We start from the raw sequence: 24,815 nt of genomic DNA on the forward strand, positions 1-24,815 counted from the left end.
CGCCCGGCCTGACAGCGGTCCCGAGACTCATTAGGGACTGTCTGCGAAGTACTGGCAGTAAGAGGAGGGTTATATAAGCCCGCGTATTATTATCATCGCACACCCCCAGAAAAGCCGGCGCTGCCAGACAAACAAAAGGCGGTTCCAAGAAGAGGAGGAGCAGAGGCAGAAGTTATTACACTGGGGGTGAATTTCGGGACACTGCTGAACCCACTGGGGGGAAAGAGAAGTCAAGGCAAGCTGTGTATGCAAACCTCGGCAAACAAACAGTGCGCCGCTGCTGGCCACCGGCGCGGTGGGAGTGGCCCGCGGCCCCGGCTCCCAGGCTGCGCCCCGGCTCGGCTCCCGGTGCCCCGCACAGCGGCCGCCTGGGGCACGGTGGGGTGCATGAGGAAGAGGGGTGCTGGCCAAGCCGGGCCGTCCAGAGCCCAGGGCTTGGTAAACACTGCGCTTTCTCCGCTCAGGCTAGGTGCTGCTACCATCTCTCCTGATTCCGGGTCTCCTGTTTTCTTTACATGGTAAGCAAGGAGTTCTCCGTGCCCGCCAAACCCTCTGTTTTAAACTTGTATAACAGCGCTCTGCCCTGTTCCCTGGGGGAGCAATAAACAGAGCCAGAGGGTTCTTTCCCCCAGTTCCTGGGTCCTCTGAGAAAAGTTCTGAGTGATGCTGAGCCCTGGCTTCTCTGCCTTGCTGTTCCTATTTTCTTTAGATTATTATTACCCCGCCTTGCTCTTGGCACCTCTCCCCAACATGTGAAGAAATTCCTCGTGCTGGCATTCAAAGCCCACAATTTTTTGTCCCCACGCTAATTTTCCACTTCCCCTCCTGCCTTCCTGCCTCACCACACTAGAATATGAATCATTCTCTAAAGATGGCTTTTCAGTTCCTCTTTTCCTACCTGCCTCACATGCCTCCTTCTCACCCCCGGTTCAGACCCCAGCTCACCCACCGAAGCCTTCCTGATTGCCCCAGTTCTTGGATTTGATTCTCTGTTCTGCTTCGTCCTAGGCTGCCTGCCTTCATAGGTTTGGGATCTTGTGTTGGTCTCCCTGGTGGCCTAGGACAGGGCCCTACATAAAGCAGGTGCCTAATGAGAATTTAGTTGACCCTGGAGAGCTTCCGTGGGCCAGCAGTGAGAAGTGCAAGGGGCCATAGCCTCCTGGGTGATGAAGTACTGATGGTTGTGGGATTGGTGGCTTGTTGGGAAATTTTTGTAAGTTCCAAAAGAGAGGAAAGATGTTGATAAAACATGAAGAGGAGCATGTGAACTTGACAGAGGCAGCTTCCTTTGGGACACACTGTTGTTGGGAAATAGGCCCGCTGGCAATTTTTTTTTTTTTTTTTTTTTTTTTTTTTTTTTTTTTTGCACCAATGCCACTGCTCTTTATTTAAAGGACCTGCAAGGTGGAGTTGGCTTTCCAAAATGCCAGGGACATTCCTCAAAGGTGAGATTTTCAGAGATCACAGACCTCTGGGATGCATTTGTATGGGGGAAACACCTCCACGGCTGAAAGAGTGTGGGCTCGCACAACAGCAGCTCAACAAATGAATAAGAGCTCTCTGGCGAAAGGTTTGACGCTACAGGGTGAAATACAGAACAGGAGCTGGCAGCTACTGATTTTCTTGTGGCTTTGTATTAAAGCATTCCTAATGACGTTGTCTCTGTTATTCATTGGTAAAAACAACATGTTTGAAATTCCATCTGTGGCGGTGAGATCGGCCATGGTGTCATTTTAGAGACTCGGGGTGTGTCTTCGCAGTACACGCTCTCCACTGCATACAGAATGTGCAGTGAGTTAGAAGAGTTTTCCCGCCTCCACTAATTTGGAACAATCAAGACCAATTCAAGTTTGAAAGAATTTTAGCCTCTAGTTCTTGAGGGCTTGGCTTCAGGACAGAAAGAAATCTTGCAGCTTTGGAGTTCAATGTAGGCTCTTCCCTCACTTTGTTTTGCTCAGGTCAAGGCCATAACCTCTGTGAGTGCTGCTGTTACTGAGTCTTTCTGTGTTTTAGGCTCTCCGGGTTTCTTAACCTGGAAACCATCCTAACAGAACTATTGCAAATGGGAAAACTGAGTCTGGTCAGACTAAAGTTACAGGACTAGGATATGAGCCTAAAATTGACTGCATGGTCCAAGATTTTTCCAGGCTTCTGAAAGCTAAAAGAAATCTTAGGTATTATCTCAACTGCTGGCTTTCAAATTGGGTTCCAAGGAGCTGTGAGCTTTCAGGGAGGTATTCCAGGAACCTCTGCCATGTATGGCAAAAGGGAAAACGTGAGCAGAGGCCAGGTCAATTGCAGTTGGGCTGCACTCCCTGGACCCAAAGGAAGAAGTGTCACTTCTATCTGTTTTTTTTTTTTTTTTTAATTTATTTGACAGGTAGAGTTATAGACAGAGAGAGACAGAGACAGAGACAAAGGTCTTCGTTCCATTGGTTCACTCCCCAAATGGCTGCCACTGCCGGTGCTGCACCAATCCGAAGCCAGGAGCCAGGAGCTTCTTCCCGGTCTCTCGTGCAGGTGCAGGGGCCCAAGCAGCTGGACCATCCTCCACTGCCTTCCCGGGCCACAGCAGAGAGTTGGACTGGAAGAGGAGCAGCTGGGGCTAGAATCCGGTACCCATATGGGATGCCGGCGTTGCAGGTGGAGGATTAACAAAGTGAGCCACGGCGCTGGCCCGCTTCTATCTGTTTTATAAAGTGACTTTAGATTTTGATTGAAACAAAAAGTTTTGCTACTAAAAGTATTCTAAGGCTCTTGATGTGGTTTAACTTGCTCATGAAACTTGGGGCACAGAGACATTGAATACCTTGCTCAAGGACTTATGACTGAGGGCGACAGGCCCAGAGGTTACTTCAGATGTCCAGGTTCGGCTAGAGACTACTGTCCGTCTCCCCTCTGTCCTCACTTGTTGCACTGCAGGGACAGTGACCGAGAACGTGTAGTAAGGCTTAGCTCACTGCCTGCTGCTGTGTCTCGACAGTGAACAAGAGGAGGCAGGAATACGTTCACTGTGGCCCCCCTCCCCCCGTAGTCTGTTTGTTGATCCCTTGAGCTGCAAATCTGAAGTTGGCCAACACTTGACTCGTGACAGCTAAAAGTCCAAGAAAGGGTTAACTTTGTCACTTGTCCAGATGATTCAGGGCTCTCCTCACTTTCCATTCAACCCAAAGCGTGCAGTGCTGGCCAGAGAAGACTCTACATTTATCAAACTGGTCTAGAGGGACTCAAGCATTTTACAGGAGACACAACATGTGTGGGGAACATAGCTTCTTACAGACATCAGCTCTGGCCAAGGCAGTGTGTGGGCATCATATAAGCCAGCACAGCTCATAGCGCTCGCTGGCTTGGCTTGTCAGGTCTAAAATCACATAGGCCCTGAGGTCTACCTGTGGGCTCCTTGCTTCCACCTGATATTCTCCTTATGCGGTAGAAGAGGTCGCCCACCCATCCTCTTCCCCATCACCTACACCAGCCGCGCTCCACCTGGTGCTCAACCTCATGGTTGTCACTTCCCCACTAGCCCAGGCTGTAATGTAGATGAATAACATTCACAGGGAAGCTGGGGGCACTACATCCTCTCCTTACTCCCAAGCCTGCTTCCTGGAGTGTGATACCCTGTGGCCTGCATGGCGGGGGCCTCCTCCTCCCAGACTGTGAGTGCCTCTGAGGGCTGATGTCATTTCTCTGGTGTCCAAACCCACCCTAGGGCAGGACTCCCTACTGACAGGGTGAAGAGGAGGCAATCAAAACGGCGACGAGACGTGACTGCTAGGATGACATGGAATCTTCGCAGAGAACGCGTGCCAAACAGCTCATCCGTTGGAGTTCTACCCACGGAGAGGCTATTTGCAAATAGAGATGAATTTTAACTGAAATGATGTCAGCCGAAACTGACCTTTATTCGTTCCCAGGTCCCTGAGCTTTCCATCTGCTCTTTTTAATTTTTATCATCCTCACCTGGAGATTTCTGGGCGCAACAGCACTGTTCTTCCCTGAGATGGCCGAACTGCAATCCTGCCTCCAGGCAAAGGAACAAAAGCATGGTCCTTCCATTCTTATCAGTGAAATCTTTGCTAACCGTGTTCCCCACCCCAGAAAGAATTTTTCTCATCTCCACGGCCAAGAGATTATAATACACAGATCTTTTCTTTTTTTCATCTGCAACATCCTAATATTAATATATTTTCAACTTCTCAGCCCCAGAAAGAAAGCTTTGGAGGTAATTTCTTTTCCTATTCATGAGATTTACAAAAGGAAGGTCATGTTTGTACTAGACTTGGGTCTGAAATTAATCTTCTTTTCTCCTTGGCATTTCTATAGAATCCAGACACTTCATTATTTAGTCATTTTCAAATATTAAATACTTGTCATTCTTGAACAACGATCTAATCTTCCCTTTGTGGGTGGAGAAACTGGGCTGTGGACCTTGCAAATCACAGAGTGGGCAGAGAGGACTTGAGAGATTGGGAGGGCCCATGGGAAGGCCGTCTCCCCATCTAATTCGAGACTACAAAGTAAAAATGTAAATTGTCTCATAAGAAGTGTGGACGACATCCTCCAGCTATAGACAGTATTAATTAAAAGCTCATTTACATCCTGCCTTATGAGAGAAACGCCATGCAGTAAATAAATATATTCAAACCCCACAACCAACCTCAACAGCAAGGCTGTCACCTCCCCCTCCCTAGATTGTGGCTCCTACGGATCGAAATATATTCTTGGTGCCGTTGAACAAGGGTTCATTTAAACCACATCTGTTGCTCATCAAACCTCTATTTTTGGAGTGCGGAATTATTTTGCAGAGATAGAGTCTGTCTGGAAGGTCTTACTGCAACAAATAGTGTTCCGTCCACTTCACAACACTTTACCAACATACATACAGTGCTCCTTTGCAGGCAATTACAGAATCCAGGGAAAACCCGCCCCACAGCTCCCACCCCCACTTCAAAGAATTCCTCACTTGACTAATTCTAAAGAGTAAATTGATTTTCTCATCATTTGTTGTGTTTGACAATAGAAAGGCTGACACAGCAACATTGCTAACATGACAGCTCGTTTCTATTCAAGGGGAAGGAATGTGTGTTAATATTCTTAATGACTGGCATCTTTATGAGAAATGTGAAATCATTTATCCTTAGCAATAACCTGACTAGGATTAAAAAGTACTTCATGCTTAGAACGGAAGTGATCTGTCAGGAAAAATTATTTAGACTGATGCAAATTAACTGAATAAATTGGCTTACTGTCGGTTCCTAATTATAGCATGCAGATTCAAGTTTGTTAAAATCAGGTTGAACTGAAGAAGAATCTGGAAAGGATCTTTCAAGAAGCGATCTGACATTCTGTCAGAGGAAAAGATAACACGTTTGTTTGATAAATTCCTTTCACATTTACTAAGAATTTCTGGGAATGATTTAAGCAAGAACATGTAAATCAAGGGAAAACACATTAAGTAACCAGGCGTGCATGTCTTGCTTATTCTGAACAACAGTAGTAATGTTTTATGAAAACACAGTGCAGAATATTCACTGTTGTGTCCTAGATTCTAAATAACCAATAGAGTTTTCCATGAAGAGTTATGGCAGCCTTCTCAAGGCTGGCTTGAGCATGAGCCCAAGTGACAAATCTAAGAGAGTTGAGCACTTGGACCAGCACTTAAAAAGCAAGGTGTAGACAAGGCTGCGTATTCTGTAGCGAGTTGTTCTGCTCTTAATGGGCCTGCTGCTGCACACCCGTTAACAAGTTTTTGTTGGAATCTTAGTCTTCTCTTCTTCACCAGCTTCACAGCGCACCCTCTCCTAGCTCTTTACCAAAAAGCTCAGGAAATCATGGGAAGAATCCCTTCTCAGTAGAAAATTTAGGAAAAAAGGTGTACATTGAGCAAAATGTAACCTATCTGCATGTAATTAGTGAGTGTGTTTTACTGTTTAGTATGTATGTAGAAGTGTTTTGAAGAGAACTCATGGTTTTTTACAAAGTGACCTGTCAGTAAATGCTAGTATACAGGTGTGTGTTTTCCCAAATTTTTGAAAGTCTAGTTCCTTTACTTGTCAGAGGAATGACTGGTGTAGGGATAACAATGTCTGAAGGGGAACAGCAGTGTCCAGCGTATGGCACGGACTTGCGCTCACTCAGTTTCTTCTTCCTTTTCTGAGTCTTTAAGGACATGAGTACCCTTAAGCACAAGTTCAGCATTAAGTGCCCCAAGTGAGGAAGCATCTTATCCCCTTTTCAGGGGTGATTCTGAGAGTTCCTGGGTTTAATTTTTTTTTTTTTTTTGACAGGCAGAGTGGATAGTGAGAGAGAGAGACAGAGAGAAAGGTCTTCCTTTTTGCCGTTGGTTCACCCTCCAATGGCCACTGCGGCCGGCGCATCTCACTGATCCGAAGCCAGGAGCCAGGTGCTTCTCCTGGTCTCCCATGCGGGTGCAGGGCCCAAGGACTTGGGCCAAGGCAACCGGGATAGAATCCGGCGCCCCAACCAGGACTAGAACCTGGTGTGCCGGCGCCGCAGGCGGAGCATTAGCCTGTTAAGTCACGGCGCCGGCCTGGGTTTAAATATAGACACTCAGAGCAGGTACTTGGCATTGATGTTAAGACACCACTTTGCGGGGCTGGCACTGTGGCTCACTTGGTTAATCCTCCACCTGCGGCACCGGCATCCCACATGGGTGCCGGGTTCTAGTCCCGGCTGTTCCTCTTCCAGTCCAGCTCTCTGCTGTGGCCCGGGAAGGCAGTGGAGGATGGTCCAAGTGCTTGGGCCCTACACCTGCATGGGAGACCAGGAGAAGCACCTGGCTCCTGGCTTCTGATCGGTGCAGCGCTGGCTGTAGCGGCCATTTGGGGAGTGAACCAACGGAAATAAGACCTTTCTCTCTGTCTCTCTCTCTCTATCTATAACTCTGGTGTACCTGAGTTCCATTCCAGGTTATGCTCTCAGTTCCAGCTTCTTTCTAATGTAGAACCTGGGAGGCCACAGTAATGGCCTTGGCCACCCACATGGGAAACCTGGATTGAATACCATGCTCTCGAGCATTGGGGAGTGAATCAGTGGATGAGCAATCTCCATCTTTCTCTGTCTCTCTGCCTCTCAGATAAAAAAAGTAATTCATGAATTAAAAACAGAAGTGGAACTCTTCATTTAAAAATATGTATATAAAGAAATAACAATATTCAATGATGTAAAAGCAAAACAATAGGGATCTCTTGAAGACGATGGTTAGTGATGATTACTAATAATCTGAATTACTGTGATGAGTTCAGCCCCTGGAGACAGTCTTTCAGGTAAAAAAGTGTTGGGGTGGATATTAGAACTCTTAGAAACTTTTGCTAGAAAACAATTGATTAAAGAGACATAGGAAAAATCATTAAGCAAGTCAGTAGGTGGGGAGTCCAGTTTGTCACCTCGTCTTTGTGTAAGCTGTGTGCAGACATAGATTGGCAGTGCAAAGCCATGCCTGCCAGACGCAGGAGTGAGGCAAAGCCATGGGGCAGTGACTGGCAGAGAATGGAGAGGAAACAAGAGGTGTGGTGAATTGGACCCTGGACACAAGCCTGCTGCAGAGGTTGCAGTCTCCAAGAGATGCTGATAAGGATGTGCTGAGCCCCAGACAGGAAAGAGCCTTGCTCTGCACAATCTGCAAGACACCCATGTCTGGGGCTGAAAGATGCATTAGTAGGAAAAAGCTGGAGCTGAGGCTGGAGCCTGACGCAAGGGTGATGGACAGCAGAGGGAGTGATAAGGAGCAGCGCCTGAAAGGAGCTACTTGAGGGTTTTAAAGCATGCCAAGCTCGGTAACCTGAGCTCCAACGTGCGACTGACTCCAGTGAATGCACTTTCATCCCGAAATTCCCTTACAGTGCATAAAGTTAAGCTGTGCACTTAGGGTGTCTGCGAGCCGTACTGGAATACACAGGGTAGGACAAAGGCAGCATTCTAGAGAAGGATGGAAGGTGGCTAAATGTGGTCCTCTTGGCTCAGCTAATCATTCTTGTTTAGGGGAAAATATATGCAAATGAATATCATGGGAAAATTTGGAATAGCGAGAAAACATCAAGTAGATGGTTGGATGTGTAGATTGAAAGGTGAGAGGTACAAAGCCATGTTCACTGCTTGTCTTGGGTTAATGTCACCCTCCTGCTGGTCCATTTCTGAGTCATTGCTCAGTGGACCACTGCATGCAGTACCTTGAAGAGCCAGCCATGTATCCTGGAGATGATTCTGCTCCTGCCCTGAGACCAGGATCTTTGGCAGAGTGTTTCCCTATTTTTATCCTTACTGATTATAGCAAAGGGGGAAGTCATGATTCCAACTCCTGGTGAGGCTCAGCATCACTTTTTATCTAAAAGTGGTCATCTAGGGGATGGCATTGGGGCACAATGGGTTACTCCAATGCTTGGGACATAGCCTTCCATATTGGAGTGCCTGGGATCAAACCCTACCTCTGCTTCAGATCTAGCTTCCTACTAGTGCACCTGGGAGGCAGCAGATGGTGGCTCAAGTGACCAGCTCCCTGCCATACACATGGGAGACCTAAATGAAGTTGTATACTTCTGGCTTTGGGTTGGCTCAGCCCTGGCTGTTGTGGGTATTTGAGGAATATACCAATGGATAGAAGATTCTCTCTCTCTCTCTCTCTCTCTCTCTCTCTCTCTCTCTCTCTCTTTCTCCCATTCTGCCTTTCAAATAAAGAAATGATTTTGAAAGTGGTCATCAAATCAAAGGCTACAGCTGTCAAACTATCAATAGAGTGGCCAGCATTGAGGTGCGGTGGTTTCAACCATCGCCACCTGCATCACCAGCATCCCATATGAGCACTGTCCTAGCTGTTCCATTTATGATCCAGCTCCCTGCTAATGTATCTGAGAAGGCAGTGGACTATGGCTGAGGCTCAGGCACCTTTGTGGCAGATTGATGGGAGTTCTTGCCTCCTGGCTTCGGCCTGACCTAGCCCCATCCATTATAGCCACTTGGAGAGTGACCAGTGAATGGAATCTCTCTCTCTCTCTCTCTCTCTCTCTCTTCTCTCTCTCTCTTTCTCTCTCTCTCTCCTTCTCCATCTGTAACTCAGCCTTTCAAATAAATAAATCAAGCTTTAGAAATTTATTTATAGAGTACTTCAACGTTCCAAGGTTGGAATTAAAAGCCACTTAAAAGAGAAATTTATTTTTTTTTCTTTTATCATTTTTGTCTTTAAAACTGTATGCATTGCCATAAAACTGAGGTTAGTTTTCACTTTTTAGGTTTAAGTGTTTAGATCATGACATCTTAAAAACTTTTTAATTCGGAACTCCAAATGTCATTCACTCGTTGAGCAAGCATTTGTTGAATGTTTAATGTGTGCTAGGAGCTGCTGTTGGTACAGGTAAAATGTGGCACCTGCTTTCAAGAGGTTGCAGACAAGATGTGGTGATGTCCTTTTTAATACATAGACTTTTACATGCCAGTTATTCTTAGAAAGAAGTCTTGCAATTGTAGAATAAAAATATTGTTGAATACATGGAAAATAGTTTGATTAAACTGGACTTAAAGGAAAAAATGGACAATGTAGGTTGCATGGGTCTGTATCTACCTTGGCTCCAATGGCTTTGGGACATTGATCAACTAAGTCTAAGTCTGTTTCATCATTTTTAAGATGGAGACCATGAGGATTCTATGTCATAGTGATGTTGAAAATTAAATTAGATAATGTATGTAGAATAGTTCTAGTAAGGACTATTTAATAAACCTTAGCTATTAGTATATATTGTAGTAATAAGTACAGCACTGACATCCTTATCAGTCATTTTGTTTTCTTTAATTCCCAAATAAAACATAAGTTTAAAAGTTTTAGATGTGGTTGTTAGGAGTATGACAAGGAGCTGAAATGTCAAGAGGATATACTGGGGTGCCAGTGCTGTGGCATAGTGGGCTAAGCTTATGCTTGTGGTGCCGGCATCCCATATGGACACTAGTTCAAGTCCCAGCTGCTCCACTTCCAGTCCAGCTCTCTGCTATGGCCTGGGAAAGCATTGGAAGATGGCCAAAGTGCTTGGGCCGCTGCATCCAGGTGGGAGACCCAGAGAAAGCTCCTGTCCTGGCTTTGGATCTGCTTAGCTCCAGCCATTGCAGATATTTCGGGAGTGAAGCAGTGGATGGAAGGCCTTTCTCTTTCTCTTCCTCTCTCTGTAACTCTGCCTCTCAAATAAACAAATACATCTTTTAAAAAAAATAGGCTATTTTGGAAAGAGCACTGGTTCTGGAATTTAAATGTGAGCATTTGTCTGAACTCCACCATTTAATGTCTATGAACACTAGTAGAAAAGTAGCTTTCACAGCCTGTTTCTTAATCTGTAAAATGGGTCCAATAATGCCTGTCTTGTTTACTTCATCTGAAGCATGATGAAGATAAAATATAAAAGGATTGATGAAAATGATTCACAATGGGCACTATGATGTATAAATAAAGGTTATTATTCAATCAGGGCAGGCATTGTGTCGCAAAGGGTTAAGACATTGATTAGAATGTTCTTAGCCCATATCTGAATGCCCGGAATGAATCTCTACCTTTGCTTCTGGTCCAGCTTCCTGGTATTGTGCACCCTGGGAGGCAACAGATGATATCTCAAATATGTGGGTGCCTGCCACCTATGTGGGAGACTCTGCTGGAGTTCCGCGCTCCTGGCTTCAGGCTGGCCCAACCCTGGCTGCTGTATTTGGAAAGTGAACCAGTGAATGCAAGGTCTCTCTCCCTTTCTCTCTCAAGTAAATAAAAATAAATAAGTAAGTAAACTTGAAATCATAATGATGATGTTTCTTCCTCCTAGGCTGATGCTTATATTGATTATAGATGACTAACTGGCAAAAGATGTGATGGCAGTTTCTAAGTATTTTAAGTGAAAGTTACATTTCTATTTACAGAAATAGGTTACAGATTTGGAGAAAGTTTGGAAAAATAAAAGACCTGGATTCTAGTTCTTCACTTTGCCTCTAGTCTGTTCTGTTTGTGTATGCAAATTATTTAACTCCCCTGTGTCTGTCTTTTTAGAATTTTACATTTGGAGACAATTTCAAACATGAGAAGGTTGTAGGAATAGTTGGAAGAACACTTGCATACCAGTGACCTAGGTTCTTGTTTTTTCTATTTTTTTTCTCATATACAGATGCTTCTTAACTTATGATGTGGTTGTGTCTTTTTATTTGAAGATTTATTTTTATTTATTTGAAAGGCATAGTTTCAGAGAGAGAGACACACACACACACATAGAGACAGAAAAAATGAGATCTTTCATTCACTGGTTCACTCCCCAAATGGCAACTATGCGTGGGGCTGAGCCAGACCAATGCCAGGAGCCAGGAGCTTCTTCCTGGTCTCCCACATGGGTGACAGGGGCCCAAGGACTTGGGCCATCCTCCACTGCTTTCCCAGGCACATTAGCAGGGAGCTGGATTGAAAGTGAACAGGTGCTCATATGGGATGCCAGCATCCCCGCTTTGCCACAATGTGGGCCCTTTGGGATTGTGCCTTGATAAATCCATTCTAAGTTGAAAACGTTGCAAGTTAAAATTGCATTTAATATGCATAAATTACTGAACATCATTGCTTAGCTGAACCTACCCTAAACATACTTAGTACACTTAAGTTAGCCTATAGTTGGGCAAAATTGCAAAGCCTATTTTATAATAAAGTGTTGTACATTCACTTTATGTACAGAAAGTAAAAAAAATGGTTATATGGGTAAGCTTTGGTAGTGTAAAGTTGTAAAATTGTGAATTGAATCATTGTACATTGGGATCCATATATGTGTGTGTGTGTGTGTGTCTGTCTGTCTAGAAAGAAGTAAAGCTATGCCCTCCTGCCTCCTCCCCAAACCCCAACTTCTTGACCCATTGAGAATAAACTTTACTGCACACATTGTATGGCTATATTTTATTTCAGTTGTGTGACTCTGCTTCTTATTCTTTAAAATGGACACAGATATTTATTTATGCAACATGCTACATAAAGCTGCCAAAATCAAATGAAAAATTTTAAATCATTTCATGCCCTCATAACCATTCTGTTATAGTATTATAGTTTTAATGATCTGTAGTTATTTTAAAATTTATGGTGTATAAGTGAAATGGTCACCTTTTCATTTGATTATTGTTTATGCCCACTGCCTATTTACCACTGAACTAGGATCTTTTTATTTGTTAAGCTTTTTGTTTAGTGAAGCATTAAGCTCTTGACTACAATGTTAATTTAAAATGTGCTAACTCAAAAATTAAAAAAAAAAAGGAAGGAAGCAAGGAAAGAGGGAAAGAAATAAAGGAAGAGAGAGAGAGAAGAAAGAAATAGAGGAAGGGTGGGAGAGGGGAAGGGAAAATCATTATAAGAATTGTACCTAGGGCCAATATTGAATCTGTTCTCTTTGCTTTAGTATTACATTAGCATGAAAAAATAGAGTATCAGAAAAAATAATAATGGGCAAAAAAAATCAAGTTACATCAAAGTTCAGAGGACTTAAAATTGCAGTAATGTGCAGACTATGAAAGTCCATTGTCTATTTGTTTAACAAGCTGATGATTCGTGCCAGATTTGTGTCTGTGGTGAGGGAAAAGAGAATGAAGCCCTTACCTCGTGCTTGATACTTTTTGAGTTGAACACCTTGAGTAGGATTTATATCTTATTTGGTGTAATTTTTCACTTTAACATTTGCCATTTTATATGATCTATTTGATGACAGTTATGAACAAATTTGAGAAAAGGTCATAGAAACTGGAGGGCAGTTGCTGCTCAATGGTAGAACAATAGAGCAGTAAAGTTTAGGAAGAGCTCAATTTTATTTCTGTTGGTTCTCCCCTTAGAAGTGAAAATGACATGCTGTATTATCAGTATACACAACAATTGAGATGCTAAGAGGAAATAGAGAAGCACTGTGTTAGAGAAGTGTTTGATGTTTGCTGTATAGGCTTTGCCAAAAATAGTATGAACAAAATATTCTTATAGACCAAATAAATTACTTTTTATAGACTTCTTTTTCAGCATTCACTGTAATAAGGTTTAGCCATACAAAAATATGGATAATTCTCTGCCACATCATCTTCACATCTCTGCCACATCAACTTCTATCAGAAGTTGAAATAATGATAAGCATGATGTTTTTGTAATTCTCACCAGATTTGAAGTCACATTTTCCAATGGATTGAAATATGACCAATAGCCTAAAAACGTGAACTAAAATGTTCATCTCCTGTAACATCTTTCATTTCTCTGCGAATCATAAAGACTTCCTTTAGACACTTATGACAATAACAAAAAGAAAATCTGGAACATGTTTTAAAATAAAAATTATTTTTCAAAAAGTCAAAACACACTTAGGTATTCTACATTAATCTTTGTATGTTGAATTATGAAATTGCATTTCTTTATAATATAAAATAAAAATATAAATATAAATTAATTAATGTGAAACACAATACAATAATTACTTTTACTTCTTTTACAAATCATTTTTAACATAAATTATAAAAATGCATAATTGTATACACCCTCATGCAATTTATTTATCTATGAAGAATTATTCCTATACTCCTCTTGGAAAAGTTCCAATATCTAAGGAAATATTTCAAAATTTTTTTTCCCCAAAGAGGTGATGCTATTGAGGGATAGATAGTTCAACAGTTCTAAGGCAATAGATTTCCCAAGTATTGATCAAATGTGATATATGTGGAAAGATTTGAAGTATGAAGCTATGAGGTATGAGTTAGAAGTCATGAGTTCTAACACCAGCTACTCCACTTCCCGGGTCTTTAGATGTAAGGCACATGGCAGATTCTTTCTCAAATTCACCTTTCTGGAGCACAAAAAATGAAGACATGGCATGTTTTAATGAGTGAAAATTGTTTTAAGGGGTGATGGTTAATATTGTCATCATCATTTTGGGTTGTAGTATTCTTTTGCCATTGGTTAAAAATTGCTGCTATAAAGAATGCTTTCTATAATAAAGCTAAATACTTTCAGATCATCCACAGCAACAGTGTTTGGTTATGTCTATTAAAATGAATTTTCCAAAAGAAGTACATCTGAAAACTACTTTGTTTGTATTTGTTCCAATCCCAAGCATTCTTTACACCACCTTTTTATTCACTGTAGCACTCAACAAGGGAGTCCATATTGAAAAAGAGCTGGGCTCATCCCTTCATATTGTTGCTGGGCCCTAAAATCGGCACATGAATTTACGTTAGTCCTGGTGGAATTTCATTAATTTGCTCTACTGGGCAAAGTCTGTACTATAGGAAGGGTCTTCAAAAAATTCATGGAAAATACATATTTTGAAAAAACTGTGCATGGATTTCCCTTTTTCTTGTATCAAAATACACTTATCTTGTAATTCCTTTTCCCATGAATTTTTTGAAATTCCTTGTAGAATGAGTTTTGCTGTTTGGGACAGGTCTTTAAAAAAAGCTCAGTCCCATGTTTCCTCAGTTGTGGGATGAGATTTTTCTTAGATCTAGATTGAGAAGCAAACTAGGTATGTCATTCTGTCTTTATCTTGGTCACTTTACTCACTCTTGTCAGTTCTCTTGGTACATCCTGGAATAGGATGTACATCTAGGTACATCCTAGAATAAACACAAAGGAAAGATGACAGTGAATGGAACAGTAAGGTGAATATTTTAAAGCAATCAGTCTTCAACACTAACTTTGTTTCCAACTGGAACTTCAGTCCAGCTATGTACTCTCAGCAAAGAGCCAGTGTCTTCTATCTTCTGGGTATTTAAACTTCTTATGGTTATGGTAAGATGCTAAGGTACATCTTTAACATTTTGTGTTTCTATATTTTACCTGCATTTCCTAGAAAACCCACCCCAATTTCTAAATTATTTAAGAAACAACTAATAAGATTTGCTAGCTGGGACAGAATGTGTGATAAATTCCTCTTTCTTCCAAGTAAGTTAAATCCTGTCACCTCACTTTCTAATCATTCTGCAAATGAAAACACCATTCTTAGACAAAGAATTTTTGCAATCAAGTCCCACAACAACAACAACAAAAAACCCCTATGATTCACAATGGAGTTTATAGAGCTTATTAATTTGTGCTATCCAGGAGATAGTGGACAGGTCTATGTATGTAGCACTATTCCTGAAATTCTGGCCTCATCATCATTTTACAGGTCCTTAAAAATCGAATTGTCACCATCTCCTCAGTTCAATCCTCAAGAGAAATTAATTGATAACATAGAATCCTGAATGGCTGGCATGTGAGTGACACCCAGCTATACAATTTCACATTTAATCAAGAAAGATGGGAATTCTAGTTGGCCTATTGTCTATTTGAATCTGTCTCTGGCGGGAATCCAGCTGGCTCTAATGCAGCCCTGGAGAGTTGAAGTGGGCAGAAGATAGAAAAAGAAAAAAATGAAGCCAGAAAATTAGTGGCTGAGAGAATATCTTCCACACTGCCAGAGAATGCCTGGCATAGCTGTAGATTTGTGGCTGATTAGTTTCCTAAAATTTTTCAATGACAAAAAATGTAACCTGCTATACCAGTTGTCTCCAACCATTCTGTGAATGTGTAATGAAGGCCTGTAGCAGGAACTGGATGCACCGCTTTGAAGCTATGCTTGATAGATGCAGATGTTTGAAACTCAACTTCTGCCTTAATATTTCTAATAATATAAAATTAGAAGCATGAATAAAAATCTATGATGAATAGCAATTAGGGCAAACTGTACATAACTAAGAATAACATTATATGACAAGTTTTAAGTGGGGAGATAGCACATATGAGAGAGAAATTATTGATGTTGGGAGAGGTAGGAAAGAAAGTTCCATGGGAGTAACCAGATTTTCAAAGACAGGTGGAATTTGGACATGCAGAACCGTGATGAGAGGCAGTCCCGCGTTTCCCTTAGAAAACAGTATGAGCAAATGCATCATAATGGAAGTGATATAAATTCAGGACATATCGGGCCTCCTTAGAAAAGAAGAGAAAGTGTATAAGGGAGGTGAGATGGTTATGGTGGAAAAGGATGTGGAGCTCCTGAAATGCTGGCACTTTATTTAAACGGAAAGTCATAGAAAATGGAGCCAGCTACTTTAGGATAGTGGGATGGTGAGATACTGGTAAAGGAAGATTAGAGTAACAGTGGTATGTAAGACACATGGAAGTAAGAAAAAGTATAGAGCTCAATTTAGAAACACGAGGTGATGCAGAACCATATGAAAGTCCTTTTTTCCCCTACCATCGTTTTTAATTTCAAGAAAACTGTTGCTCATGTAGACTTATCTTAAGGGAATGGTAGGCTACCTGTGAAGGAGGTGAATGATGTAATCTAGAGGGAAAGAATGACAAAATAAAGGCAACAGGATGATGGCATGGCCCTGAAAGACTAGTCAATAAGCTCCCAATCACATTATTAATGGCTGGCAATTCAAGAATTCAGAATTCCAATGGTTTTTCCCACTGTGTACCACCTGCTTCTTTTTCCTACCATCCCTACTGTTGCTCTTATTCAGCAAATTCTCTTCATTGCTAGTACCATGTGCTTAATGATTTTTAAGTTTTGAAAAGCTATCAAGAAAATAACGAAACATACTTTCTGATATATTATTTGCCCAGCAGGAAAGATGATTTATCTGAAGCCAAAGAGGCATTCCCAGAATAAACTAAGCTTGCAAAGGTGTTATGACCATGGCAGAAGCAATTGTGCTACAGTGTTAATCAGAATGGCATGCTGATAGGGAACTATTTCTGTGACAGACTGGCTGAGGAGAACAACAATAGCTAATTGTGGAGATTTTTATATTACTTATATTTTTTTCTGTTTTCTGTCAGTATTTTTGTGTCAAAAAAGTGACTTTATGACAGAATATGTTTTGATTACATTGGTGTTCCTTTTTTCCCACTTTGTACAGTCATTTTTTTCTTTTTTTCTCTGAAAGGACTATACTTCTCCAATTCTAGACATCATTGCACCTCCAAGACAGGTCTAAAAGTTTCACATACGAGAGTAGAATCCTGAATTGAATTTGAACCAAGGGGCCGGCACCATGGCGCAGTAGGTTAATCCTCTGCCCGCAGTGCCAGCATCCCATATGGACACCAGTCCCAGCTGCTCCTCTTCCAATCCAGATCTCTACTGTGGCCTGGGAAAACAATGGAAGATGGCCCAAGTGCTTGGGCCCCTGTACCTGCGCGGGAGACTGGAAAGAAGCGCCTGGCTCCTGGCTACAGATTGGCAAAGCTCCAGCCACTGCAGCCCTTTGGAGAGTGAACCAACAGAAGGAAGACCTCTCTGTGTCTCTCCCTCTCACTGTCTGTAACTCTATCTCACAAATAAATGAATAAAATCTTAAAAAAAAAAAGTGAAGCTAGATATCTAAAATTAAGACGTTCAGGAGCATCAGGTCATGTTCTACTCCCTAACCTCCCAATCAGGACATAGGCATTTACCTAATTGGGTATGGGATAAAGAAAGCCTGTGCAAAGCCTGGCAGCTGAGGCCAACTTTTTGGTTTGTGCAGTTGATGCTTATTGATCTGTATACATTTTCCCGCTGGTTCACTGCACTGGGTATCACAATTCAGTGGCTAGCCGTTAATATAAATTGGCTCATGTTGATTAGACTCATGCCTGGCAATCCTGAGTGAAATACAGATTACAGGTGCTGATCCTTAGACTGGCATTCCTTCCATCAGGACCAGGGTATATGCTCAGAAAACTACTTTGGTGAGATGAAGCAGGCCAAAATCTTCATTAAAAAGTTGAAGGGAACCTAAGTCTCTTTTGAGAATCAAAATCCTGTCACGTCTCCACAGTTGTTACAATTTCCTCAAATTTTTGGTAACAAGCTGGAATTTCAATTTTAAATCTTGCCAACTTAAGCTGTGTATTTTTTTGTGTTACTGCCCAGCATACAATGGCCTCCAAAAGTTCATAGATGGGGCCAGCGCTGTGGCTTAGCAGGTAAAACTAGCACCTGCATTTGCTGGCATCCCATGTGGGTGCCGATTCCAGTCCCAGCTACTCCACTTCCGATCCAGCTCTCTGCTATGGCCTGGGAATCAGTAGAAGATGGCTCAAGTCCTTGGGCCCTGCACCCGCATAGGAGACCCAGAAAAAGCTCCTGGATCCTGGCTCCTGTCTTCAGATCAGAGCAGTTTTAGCCATTGCGGCCATTTGGGGAGTGAACCAGCGGATGAAAGACCTCTCTTTCTCTCTGTCTCTGTGCCTATGCTTCTCTCTGTGTAACTCTTTCAATTAAATAAATAAATATTTTTAAGAAGTTCATAGACAATTTGTGGACTTCAAAGTTTTTTTGCACCACAATACACATCTTTTTCTAATAAATGTCTTTGTCATAGATTGCCTTGATTGTGTTGAGGAATGTTCCTTCAATACCCAGTTTGCTTAAGGTTTTCATTATGAAAGGATGTTGTAGTTTATCAAATGCTTTCTCTGCATCTTTTGAGATAATCATAGTTTTTGTTCTGCAATGTCTTTATTTTTACTTATTGACAAGCAGAGAGACAGACACAGAAACAGATAGGCAGATAGAACGAGATCTTCTATCAGTTGATTCACTCCCCAGATGCCTGCAACAGTGAAGGCTGGGTCAGGACTAAAACAGCAGCCAGCAACTCAGTCAGGGTCTCCCATAGGAGCGGCAGGGACCCATGTACCTGAGCCATCACCTGCTGCCTTCCAGGGTGCACATTAGCAGGAAGTGAGAATGCGGAGCAGATCCAGGACTTAATCTAGGCATTCTAAACACGGGATGTGGCGTCCCAAGTGATGTCCTAACTGCTGTGCCAAATGCCTGCCCCAGATGGATCTTTTAATTTCATTTTCACACAAACCCCTTGAAGTACTCTTCTGCAGTACAAGCATCTTAAATGGCAAGCACAATCTTCTACTTCTAACAAAACTACACCAAATCCTGAAAAGTGTCTATTGCTCTACATAGGACTTCATTAAGGAATGGCTTTCCTGTTTTGAAGAGGAATAGGATTGAAACAAATAAAAAATTAAAGGGCAAAATAAGAGTGGGTAGAAAAAGAAGCAGGGAATGAGGAAACCACTTACAAACCTGACAATTGAGAATGATTTGTCACTGCGTATTGTATCCAGGGGTCCAAATATCCCCCTGCATTCTGAGAATATATACAATTATCATGTGTCAAATAAAGACAAAAAAGGATGACTTGTTTTTGCATTGAAGAGGGAAGGGTATATATCTTCTGTAAAATAAATCACTCATGTGTTGTGTAAACAGTTGTCAATCAACCTCTTTCAGGGCAAGGTCTGAAGTTTTATGAGCAGAACGACTTCCATATTTCGTCTCCCCCTGCCTCTGACCCTTGCATTTTGTGTCTCTGTGTACCAACATTTCCTTAGTTGAAAGAAAAGAATTGTAGATCTTTGGCAGAAGTAGTTTGCTGTTCTGACTTGAAAGTTCATTACTTAACGCCAGGTAAACACTAGGCTGTTACTTGGTGAACCATTTTCTTAATTTGAGAAAATAACCTGTTAATTGTAGGAGGAATATGATTGGTGTGTGTGTGTGTGTGTATAAATCACAGTTGTGTATTGTTTCTTATGTCTGTTAGTGATCATAAAATTTGATTTTATCTGTTTTAATTGTACTATATATTCACATATATTCACCCATGCTTGTGTTCTGGTTTCCCAAATGCAGCCTGTAACAGACAGACACTTGCCCCACAGTGTCCACTGTGGCTTTGACTTTGGAATTGTAAGGTGCAACCAAGTGAAATTTCCCTCAGCAACTCTGATACCCTTAGGTGGAGCCTCCCTCCTCTGTGTGCTGGACTCCACACCTCAGTGGAGTCTTTGTCATTTTTCTCCCTTTCTTCCTCTGTTTGACCCACCACCGAGTTATGTTATTGTTATTTATTATTTCATCATTTTTAAAAATTTATTTTAATTTGGGGACCCTCCTAATTGTCTGCTTTTCTCTTTGTCTCTCTCTCTTCCCATTCCTGAAAAAAAAAAAATACTTAGTTTAACTGTAAAGTCCAACCTCTCTACCTGATGTACCAGGATACCCTAGAATCCTGTCTACCTTAGCTAGGACATGACCATGTTTAACATAGAAAAGGGCCCGAAGGGGATGGGCTTTCAGTACAGTGGTTAACAGGCCACTTGGATCCATATGCACCCACGTGCAAGTGCCTGAGTTCAGAGGTGGCTGTGCTTCCAGTTCCAGCTTCCTGTTAATGAACACCCTAGGAGGCAGCAGTGATGACTTGAGTGCTTGAGGGTCCTCACCGCCCATGTGGGAGACCTGGACTGAGATCCTAGCTTTGGCATTTGGAAAGTGAACCCACAGATGGAAGATCTCTCTGTGTCTGTGCCTGTGTTTCTCTGTCTCTCAAATAAACAAGGGGGCGGGGTGTGGGAGAGGAAAAGGGCTCAGAGTAGAGGCAAGGAAGAGTCTTACTCTATCTCTTCTTTTCTCTTCTTTTCCTCTTACTCCAAACTTTTCTTTCTCTTCCTCTTCTTTTTCTCTTCCTCTCACCTCCTTCTCCTCTTTGCCCAAGCTACTCCCTTTACTGTATTTTCAAATTGCATCTATATGAAACTTTTGGTTTAAAACATTTTAAGGGGCTGACACTGTGGCATAGTACATTGAGCCTCTGCCTGTAGAGCCAGCATCCCATATGGTTGCAGGTTCAAATCCTGACTGCTCTAATTCTAGTCCAGCTCCCTGCTAGTGTGCCTGTGAAAACAGCAGAACATGGCCCAAGTCCTTGGGCCTCTGCACCCACGTGGGAGACTTAGAGGAAGCTCCTGGCTCTGGCTTGGCCTAGCCCAGCCCCAGCTGTTGCAGCAGTTTGGGGAGTAAACCAGTGGATGGAAGATCTCTCTCTCTCTCTCTCGCTCTCTCTCTGTAACTCTGCCTTTCAAATAATAAATAAATATATTTTTAAAAAAATTTAAAAAGCAGCCTACTTTTAAAAGAAAAATATGATTTCTTTATAACAACCCTTTATGAAAACCGTAGTCCTATTTTATAGAGAAGGAAACCGAGCAAAAGAGAGTGTGAGTACACAGTCCAAGGGCACAGCTGCAGTTTGTAAGTGATGGGTTTGGACATCCAACAAATCCTGTCCAGAGCAGATCCCAGCTTCTCCAACAGGGGGCTCTGTTGACAGCCATTTTCATTTAATGAGTATGTAATAACTGATATTTAACCAGAAAATTTCTTTGCATTGCTCCTGGGATTTTTTGTGTGTTTATCTTCTCCTTACAGGTAACCTAGATATGCCTTCTCAGCAAGAATGGTACCCGATATTGTTTTGTAGACCTCTCTGCACGTGAGATAGAAACACACATACAGGAAGGTCTTAAATACAAGGGAACTTTGTTTGGCCTGTTCCTTTTGGCTCTGCTTCTACTTAAGAGGCATATTGTGGCTGTTCTAAGAACACCAACTGGAAAGTAAAGAAGTTTAAACTGTTTGGTACTGAGTACATCCCCAAATCTCCTTTACTAAATATAGATGTCAGGCATGAAAAAGAACGTGATAACACGTGTGAAGACTCTAAGTGTCCAGAATAAAAAAAGAAAGTATTGCATATCTTATGCTTTCATGCATGGACTATATTCCTTTAACACAGCAGCATGATGTTCTCAAGAGGAAAAAAAGGAGAACATGATTTGTAGGGGCCTCTTCTTCTGGGATGCACTTCTTGTAAGATGAAAGTTAAACACTAAAGTTTCAAGAAGTTCTGGATGCACTGCCAAGCACATCTGCCTGCTTGGACATTCTATTTGGGGAGAGATTGATGATTGGCAGGTGAAGGCTAAGGGGAGGTGTTACACTGGCAGGAAGTCTATTTAGAGAGCACGTTAGATTACAGAAAGGTGAATTTGGTGCTAAGCCCTGTTAGTGATGTGAGTTTGAAGATAATATCCACAGGTGCATGCTTCTAAAGAGACTTATCTATAAATGCACACTCTGAATGCAATTAATGTTTTTTTTACCCTGACTCTGGGATGGCTAACACCTTGTAATAGCCTAACCTTCCCTTTCATTTTGAATTAATATAGCAGCTGTTGCCTATAAGTTTTAACACCATTCTACAAAACTGGACAATAAACAACACTCTCTGGAATTGAGTTTTCCATTTTGGTCATTAGGAATGTGCAATTATTGCTCAGAAAAAATTGAGAGAGAGAGTATTGGGTAATATTTAGGCATCGTTCATCTAGAGAATACAGGGACATTTTCCTGAGCTTGAAACAACCTTGTTTCAGGCCTTCTTGCTATTCTATGAAGTGAAAAAGTTTCATGTATTAGTAGTCCTATTTGCAGATAGGAAAAAAATCGTAGAACAAAGCAATAAAAAAAAAAGCTAGCTCAGTTAATTGTAACAACAGAATGTACCTAGCAGCAGTAGTTCATAGTTCAACTAAAGATTTGGGCAATGCCTTCCAAAGAATAGATTATGGGGGCGCTGTGGCGCAGCAGGTTAACGCCCTGGCCTGAAGTGCCAGCACCGGTTGTAGTCCCGGTTGCTCCTCTTCCTATCCAGCTCTCTGCTGTGGCCTGGGAAGGCAGTAGAAGATGGCCCAAGTCCTTGGGCCCCTGCACCCGCGTGGGAGACCCGGAAGAAGCTCCTGGCTCCTGGCTTCCAGTTGACACAGCTCTGGCCGATGTGGTCATCTGGGGAGTGACCAGCGGATGGAAGACCTCTCTCTCTCTCTGCCTCTTCTCTCTCTGTGTAACTCTGACTTTCAAATAAATAAATAAATCTTTTTTTTTTTTTTTTTTTTTAAAAGAATAGATTACAACTGAGGTAAGGGATAAGCACTGTGGTGCAGTGGGTTAAGCCACCACTAGGGACGCCCTATCCCATCCTGGAGTGCCTGGTTCAAGTCCTGGCTATTTTGTACTTCTTATCCTGCTTTCTGCTAATCACTAAGGAGCAGCAGCTTATGGCCCAAGTACTTGGGTTCCTGCCACCCACATGGAAAACTCAGAAGGAGTTCTTGTCTCCCAGCTTTGACCCGGCCTGGGCCTGGCTGTTGTGGGAATTTGGGAAGTGAAACAGAAAATGGAAATGCTCAATCTTGCAATCTCTCTCTCCCTCCCTCCCTTCCTCCTTCCCTCTCTCCCTCTCTCTCTCTCTCTCTCTCTTTCCTTTTCTCTGTCACTCAACCTTTCAACCAAATGAACCTTTAAAAAAATTGAGGTGAAATGAAGCAATAGCAGAACTATATGACCATAGATGAAGATCCACATCAGAATCAATTGCTTGGGAACAGAAAATTCAAATATTATTTTATAACATGCTTAGCTATGTGGTAAGACAAGTCCCTGCCTTATACTGATACTTTTCTTTTGCAAGATGTCTAGACTTGCTCATGAATTTACTATCCACATGAACTTTACAATTTTTTTTTATTTTAAATTTAACAAGAGCCATATGGGCTCTTGTGAGTTCCCAAACTCTCCACCTACTGTCAACATTTAACCTTGTGCTAGCATTTGATGAGTATGACATGAAATTTGTAGGATAATTTTGGAAGACTGTATCTTGTACAATTACGGCTTTTCATCTAGAAACATGGCATGTTCATAGCATAGAGATTTAATTTAATTACACCCACTACAGTTAAACCATAGCATGATCGAGTCCCCTAGATTCACATTTTAGAAAGTAGAAGTATGCTGGCGTTGCGGCTCAATAGGCTAGTCCTCTGCCTTGCGGCGCCGGCACACCAGGTTCTAGTCCAGTCGGGGCGCTGGATTCTGTCCTGGTTGCCCCTCTTCCAGGCCAGCTCTCTGCTATGGCCCAGGAAGGCAGTGGAAAATGGCCCAAGTGCTTGGGCCCTGCACCCGCATGGGAGACCAAGGGAAGCACCTGGCTCCTGGCTTCGGATCAGCACAATGCGCTGGCTGCAGCGCACCAGCCGTGGCGGCCATTGGAGGGTGAACCAATGGCAAAAAGGAAGACCTTTCTCTCTGTCTCTCTCTCTCACTATCCACTCTGCCTGTCAAAAAAAAAAAAAAAAAAAAAAAGAAAAGAAAAGAAACATAGAAGTAAACTCCTTTAGATTTGCACCTGTGTTATAAAAAAGGGTCTAAGAAAGATAAGGTGGAAGGTAAAGTGGGGAGCTACTATTTTTTAATTAACAAAAGCTTAACACACTATTGTACAGGAGTACGTGGACCATATATCTTGAGAGCAAAGAGAAACAGTTTAGCCACTGTAGTTGAAGATGAGGTCAAGCAACATCACTGCTGAAACTTCTCTTTGAAAGTACTACACGCACAATAGCTGAGGGAGCGAGCTTTAGAAACATTGCCATCCTGAGAAGTTCCCATTTCTTTCCTGTCCCTGGCCCAGGGCAGGTGCAGACCAGATGATCAGGGTTGGAAAACATATCCTTTCATCTATCCCAAGATCCTGAAAACTGGAATTGAATGACCAGTGGTCAAGGACATGGTTTCTAAGTGGTGTTCAGTGCAATGTTAGAGAATTTCTCAGTCAGCTGCCCTACTGGGTGGGGGAGAAGGCACCAACAGAATGTTCCATGTCTGATGCGGGTGCAGGGTTTGGGAAAAGACAAGCGCTCAAGCTGATTGCCTTCAACTCTTTGTTCCGTTTGCCTTGGAGGTGAAGGACGGCAAAGGTCCAAGCCCCCTGTTTTGTTTAAGTGGTTATATTGCTTTACCAATTACTTCTGGAAGCTTGACCCGACTCTCCACAGTGTTTTGCCAAGTTATTATTTCTTTCTAAATAGTGTGCCGGGAGGAAGGAAGAGCAGCACATGACCCTTGGTGAATCCAGCTCCCTGCTGGGGTCCTCTG

At 42.3% G+C, this 24,815-nt stretch overlaps 1 protein-coding gene across 3 annotated transcripts in view; it reads right to left on the reverse strand.

Annotated features, from left to right (window-relative positions):
- The window catches only part of SULF1 (sulfatase 1), a 193,266-nt gene that overhangs the window by 163,242 nt on the left and 5,209 nt on the right, over positions 1–24,815 (reverse strand). The gene's annotated exons all lie outside the window — the stretch shown is intronic.

Source organism: Lepus europaeus, chromosome 4 (genome assembly GCF_033115175.1).
Source record: "Lepus europaeus isolate LE1 chromosome 4, mLepTim1.pri, whole genome shotgun sequence".
Classification (NCBI taxonomy): Eukaryota; Metazoa; Chordata; class Mammalia; order Lagomorpha; family Leporidae; genus Lepus; species Lepus europaeus.